At 39.5% G+C, this 7,036-nt stretch overlaps 1 pseudogene; it reads left to right on the plus strand.

The window, feature by feature from the left end:
• Positions 1-315: 315 nt before the first annotated feature.
• Positions 316-6,740, plus strand: LOC144771926 (non-histone chromosomal protein HMG-14-like; annotated as a pseudogene).
• The last annotated feature ends 296 nt before the right edge of the window (positions 6,741-7,036 follow it).

Genomic DNA, 7,036 nt, shown 5'->3' on the forward strand with positions numbered 1-7,036 from the left:
CCACCTCTAAGGTCAGGGGTCGCAAAGGCAGTGCTGGGGGTAGCAGGCGGCGCAACTGTGACTCCTGGAGACCCCTAAATGATGTCCATGACTACAGTATCTTGAGAATACAATAATCATGGGTTTCTTTCAACTTAATTATGAATGGATGAATTCCCATTTATTTTGCACACCTAGCTACAACTAAGTTGTGCAAAAACTGCCATTGATGAGAGCAAAATCCCATTCTTGAATAACATAATCAGGAATGTTGGAATTCCACCCTTCCATATGCCTTTGCAGATTCCATTTAAAATGGTATGCTATGAGACAGGTTTCCCGCTAGTGACCGATATCACCGACACTCCTTAAGATGCCCAAGCGAAAGGTCAATGATGCAGCTGCCAAGGATGAGCCTAAGAGGAGATCTGCACGGTTATCGTCTAAACCCGCTGAAATGATGTAAAATCCCAATTTGCAGTAAACTCAATGAGCTTTATTGAAGGTCTTGATATCAGCATCAACCTGAGGAAGCATCCACGCAGACCTACAGTCCTCTCTGTAATGCCTTGCTCAAGCTGTAACATTCTATGACATCATCATTTCTAGTTCTAACATTCTTAACATAACCAAATAATCAAACAAGTATAGATAGATTACAACACACATCCTCCTACCTAAAGGAAAATAAAATAAAACAAATAAACATGAAGAGAACTAAAAAATTATAAAGTTGTATTCATGAATTTCTGAGTTTTACAGTAAACACTAGAAACTAACTGAGATCATAATCTTAAAAATTGTATTCATGAATTTCTGAGATCTACAGTAAACATTAGAAACTAACTGAGATTATAATCCTTGAATTTTAAAGGCACAGATCGAGACCTATGAGAAGATCTTAAAGGAATCTCCACAAGTGCCTTCATAGGATTCATATCTCCACAATTTTGCTTCTGTTAATCTTTACATTTTACTAATCTTGACATATTCCAAGTATTTCCATTATCTACAGTCACAACATTTTTCTTAATAGGGACAATCTTGTATGGACCAATAAAGGTGCTCATGCCCTTTAATGTGTGTCTGGGATTCTTTACCAAAACACAATCTCCAACATTCCATTTCCTATTCCCAACATGCATTTTGGTATCATACTCTACTTTATACTTTTGTTGATAATCAGCAATCCTGGAACGCCGCTCCTCCAACGTCAAACCGTGATCTTGACAATGTGCTAACCAGTTGGGATTCAATTTAGAAATTGTTTTCCTTCCTCTCAATGCCTCAAAAGGAGACCTGAGAGTGATAGCATTGGGAGTGGTACGATGTGCCCACCACTTCTCTCTCAAAATGTTGGTAAAAGATGACCTCGTGCTAAGAGCACGCTGAGCACAATCTTTGACTAATCTATTCATCAGCTCCGTCAAACCATTGGCTTGTGGAGAATATAAAGCAGTTTTTTGGTGAATTATATTGTTCTCTTTGAGAAAGTCACACATCTCTTGAGAAGTAAATTGTAGACCATTGTCAGTTACTAGGAATTTGGGTAAACCTTCAGTGGCAAATACATCTTTTAGAAACTCCACTACAGACCTCGTGTTGACAGAGGGAAGACACTTTGTGATTACCCATTTTGATGTATAATCAACTAACAGAAGAACAAAACGTTCATAGGAAGGTAATAACTCAAATGGTCCCATGATATCAAGACCCAAATTGGACCAAACAATGTCAGGGACCTCCACAGGAGACAAAGGTGCATGTTTGACTACATGTGATTTGTCACTAGTCGCACAAGTAACGCAATCTTTTACTACCTCCTCAACCATGTGGTCCATACTAGGCCATCAATGTCTTTCCCTTACTCGACTCTTGGTAAGACTCCTTCCTAGGTGCCCATCATGAGCGGAGTTGATAATCTTGCTCCAAAATTTACTCGGAGGAACAATCCTGTCACCCCTCATTATATTCCCTCCAACAAAAGACAGTTCATCTCTCACAGTCCAGTAGGACCTTAAATCTTGGTCTAAAACTTTGTATTCAGGCCAACCTTGACTAATCCACAACTTTAACCTCATAAGAACATCATCTTCACTAACACCACGCTCCCACTCTTCCTTGGTCAGAGAAGATTCTGCTGTCCACAAAACATTAACTTCACTCACACAACAGATACTCTCCTCTTCATTCATATCATCATCCATAGTTATAGGCAACCGTGAAAGGCAATCTGCAGACTTATTATTGACTCCTGGCAAGTACTGCACCTTGAAATTATATTCTTGCAATCCCTCACTCCACCTCTTTATCCTGGGAGTAATGTTATCATTGTGTCTTCAAGAGAAAATTTGAACCAAGGGACGATGATCTGATCGCACAAGAAAAGGAATGCCCATAAATAGAACTTAAAATGTTGTACAGCCCAAAACACCGCTAAAGCTTCTCTCTCTATGCAAGAGTAATTCCTCTCAGCCACTTTTAGTGCACGCGAAGCAAAAGCAACAGTCTTCTCTTCACTATTAACATACTGAGAGAGCACAGGTCCCAGACCTCTCAAACTTGCATCAGTAGACAAAACAGTTTTTAACTTGGCATCAAAATGTCCTAAAGTAGGCATATTACCAATTTCTTTTTTGATAACATCAAACGCTTCTTGACAACTACCAGACCAAAAAAAATGTGATCCTTTCTTTAACAATAGCCTGCTAGGCTCAGTCACACTTGGAAAACCACGCACAAACTTCGAATAAAACTCCGCAAGTCCAAGGAAAGACTTCACCTGATCCTTGTATCTAGATATAGGAGCATTTAAAATACTCTGCGCTAATTCTAACTTCGGTTGTATCCCCTTACCTGAGATCATATGACCAAGATATGTCACACTTTCCAGACCAACTCGACACTTCTCACGTTTAACTGTCAAACCATTATCTCTCAACCTCTCTAGTACTTTAACCAAGATATTACTATGCTGTTCACTATCACCAGCATAAATCAAGATGTCATCTTGGAAAAACATTATGCCCTCAATGCCGTCCAAAACTTTCTTCATCACTCTCTGGAAGCACACTGCCGCAGACGCCAACCCGAAGGGCATTCTCTTGAAACAGTATGCTCCCAGAGGAGTGACAAAAGAAGTAAGGTGCCTAGAATCTCTGTGTAAGGGCACCTGATGATAAGCGGATGACAAATCCAAAACACTGAATATCCGTGCTCCTTTGAGGATACTAAGAGACTCCGAGATGTTAGGTAAGGGTTGCCTGTCTACCCAGATCCACTCATTTAAACTTCTCAAGTCCACACACATCCTGACGTTGGTCCCACCATCCTTTGGAGAGAAAACAATCGGCGCCAACCATTCTGATGCCTCAATCTCTTTAATGACATCCAATTTCAACAATCTCTCTAACTCCAGCTTAAGAGGACCCATCATCATATTAGGCACCTTCCTTACTTTATGCAACACCGGTATGGCATTAGTTTTTAGAATGATACAATGCTCAAAACTTTTGAGGCAACCCAGGTCATCAGAAAATACTTCAGGAAATGTATTGAAGTATTCTTCTCCTAAACCCTTTGAAATATTCTGAACACTCTCGCAACTGATCAACATAACCTGATCTTTTGGGTTCCTAGCTCTAGGATTCAACATAATCCCCAAGTCTCTTTGATGTCTCCATCCAAGCAGATTATCACCTCTTTCTGCAACTTAAATTTTCCCGACCGTCACTCTGTCCTTAAATTTGATGCACCCTTCAATATATCCAAAAACATTAATTTTGGTTTTGTTATAACCTACATGATTAATGTCAGGTTTAGATAACGCCACATTCTCCATACCCACAACCTCATCCCATTGTTTATTACCTATCATGGTAAAAGGAGACCCAGAATCTGCCAAAACAACGAACTTAAAATTGTCAACCAAAATATCACATTCAGGTAATGAAATTTCATCCGCATCCACAAGACCATCCTCAATGCGTACACTATTAACCATATTACCATCCATTGCTGTATCCTCAGAAAAGGAAACGTCCTTATTATCATTTTGACTACAATCAAGACCGATGCAGTTAATGACAGTACGTACAATGTCAGTATTCTTGCTCACACTCTGCGTTGATCCATTTTGGAATGACCCGCATACACTGGCGTAATGTCCTTTTATCCCACACTTCATACAAACAGAATATTTTGCAAAACACTGAGGATAAATAGAGAGATGCGAAAAGCTTCCACACCTGAAACATTTCAACTTGGGAGCTTCCTTAACATTCTTCTCTCTACTATAGTTCCCGCCAAAACTTGTTGTTCCTAATGATTCACGTTCAGATTTAACAGTTGAAGATTTCAAATTAGGTGTGTGTGAATCTTTCTCAACCTTCTTATGTTTTTGGAAGGAGGAAACCTTAGATACTACTTCCTCTGAGTTCTCATCTATGGTAAGAGCATGTATACTACTCAAAGGTTCTTTCTCTTTCTTATCAGAAACATCATGACTCTTCTTCATTGCCTTAACCCAGGAAGATGTGTTCTCCATCCCCTCAACAATAGCAACTGCTTCTCTTAGAGTTGGGTTTTTCGACAGCAACTTCTCTTGTACTCTAGTGCTATTAGTGCATCGCACTAATTGATCTCTGACTAATGAGTCTGATAATTCTCCAAAATCACAAGTTCTGGCTAATGTCTTAAGTGAGCCAACATAACTCTTGACAGGTTCACTAGCACACTGGACTCTAGTAAAGAATGTATGTCTTTCTAAGACAACATTAATTCTAGGGCCAAAGTAGCGCTCTAGCATTAATAAAGACATAGCATATACATCACTAGGTTCCCCTTCACCATTGCCTAAAGTAATAGGATCTATGCTGTCATAAACATTTCTCCCTTCCACACCAAGATTGTGTAATAATACAGCTTGTTTCCGAAACGCAGAAAATTGTTCACCCCCAATCGCTACAATATAGGAATCAAATACATTTTTCCAGCGTTTCCAAGGTAAAATCGGTACACCTTTCTCTGAAAGAAAAGCAGGTGGTTGCGACATACTAGTAGCAGAAGCCATAATAAATATGTTAAAGTCAAGTGCAACTAATTAAATTGAAAGTGTCACAACAGTCCAAGAAAATAAATAATTAAAACAAATAATGTAGTCACCGTTGTCAAGTTAATTTAAAAAACAAAGAATTAAAATAAGTAAAGTTGTCACCATTGTCTCTTCGTCTCAAAAACAAAGAATTAAAATAAGTAAAGTTGTCACCGTTGTCTCTTCATCTCACAGGGTTAATTGAGAAAGGAACAGTAGTCATAAGTTCAATATTCGGTTTTACCTAAGAGTTTGTAAGTCCAAATAATTTAAGAAAATAAAGAAAAGAAAATGCAAATATCCCAAAACTTAAGCACTCGCTGAAAGGGAAGTTTCCAACCTCTGTGGTGATTCTCCGTAAGTGCTCTCTAAAATGTGAAATTTTCCGCTTCGGTGGTGGTTGCTAAGCAACACTTGACGCAAGGAAATCAAAATGGCCACAGGATCGGCGTGCTCTACGTAATGACGTTGCTGTTGGCTACCCAGAATGCAGTAGATATTACCAAGAATGCACAGCGACCCTTCAACGATGTGTGCGCAGGACTCCGATCGTTAGTGATCACCGGCTCATGCAGATGATTCTGTCCACGTTCTGCGCTCACGCTCGGTAAGTTTGAAAGATGCCGATGCTCTGCGCTGTGACAGTTCAAGTCTTGAAACTTGAAACGTTTCAGTAATACACAGTAAAGTTAAAATCGTCAATATAGTGAGCGAAAAAAGATAATAATTTTTTTTTTTAAAAACGCTTCACAAGATGAAGTTAGCCCAAGTCATTGAGTACAATATCCAGAGTTTGGTTAAATGAATAAACATAAACAATGTCCAACAGCAATTGTACTCACGATATTTCTGGAAAATGATAATTGACTCCTTGACGTGAGAATCCAAAGCAAATAGTCCAGAAATGAGTTTAAAGATCCGTTATCTTCAGTTGCAGGTTCGTCAGAAAGTTCGTTTTCCAATCCAGTAAAAGTGATAGGGGATTTGATGCTGAAAACCTGTCCCCAATCAGGTAAGGCCCTCGTCGCCAGTGAAATGATGTAAAATCCCAATTTGTAGTAAACTCAATGAGCTTTATTGAAGGTCTTGATATCAGCATCAACCTGAGGAAACATCCACGCAGACCTACAGTCCTCTCTGTAATGCCTTGCTCAAGCTGTAACATTCTATGACATCATCATTTCTGGTTCTAACATTCTTAACATAACCAAATAATCAAACAAGTATAGATAGATTACAACACCTGCCCCTCCTAAACCAGAACCCAAACAAAAGAAAGTAGCTAAGGAGAAGGCTGCCGCTAAAGGTAAAAAGGGAGCGAAGGGAAAGAATGACGATGCCAGTAAGGAGGCTACAAAGGAAGACCTGCCCTCCGAGAACATCGAGACCAAGGACGAGGAACCCACTGCCGATGCAGACAAGGAAGACAAATCTGATTAATCTGCACAAGTGCTCTGTGGTCCCCCGTAACCTTCTTGTACAATTCAGAGGAATATTTTTATCAACAATTTTGTAAATGCGAGGTTTTTTTAGTAGTTCTAGCGAACATTTTTAAAAATAGGAGTGATTCCACCCACATCCTCCCCTTTTTGTAAAGCCTATTACGGTTTGTGGGATCTTGTTTTAAAATGAATTGTTACAGCCAGCGTGGAATGGCGGTGACCAGCTGTGTAGAATATTCCTTATGCTGCAAACGAACAGTTTTTAACCAGGAGCGTAAAGTGAAGAACGGATATAACTGGGGTAACTTTTCTGTTCTCTGCCCACATTGTTCATTGGGTCTCTCTAAGAATCATGTGCTATGTGACGTTTTGGTAGCTTTATTTTATTTGTGAAAGTGCTGTGGTGGTTGGATTTTCCCATGGATGTGTAAGTGTGCTGTCCCTGAAAACGGGACATTCTTCATAGCAGAGCCAACTGACTTGAAGCTGGTACGTTGTAATCCATTCATCATGATCTTGTCAC

Source organism: Lissotriton helveticus, chromosome 8 (assembly GCF_964261635.1).
Source record: "Lissotriton helveticus chromosome 8, aLisHel1.1, whole genome shotgun sequence".
Classification (NCBI taxonomy): Eukaryota; Metazoa; Chordata; class Amphibia; order Caudata; family Salamandridae; genus Lissotriton; species Lissotriton helveticus.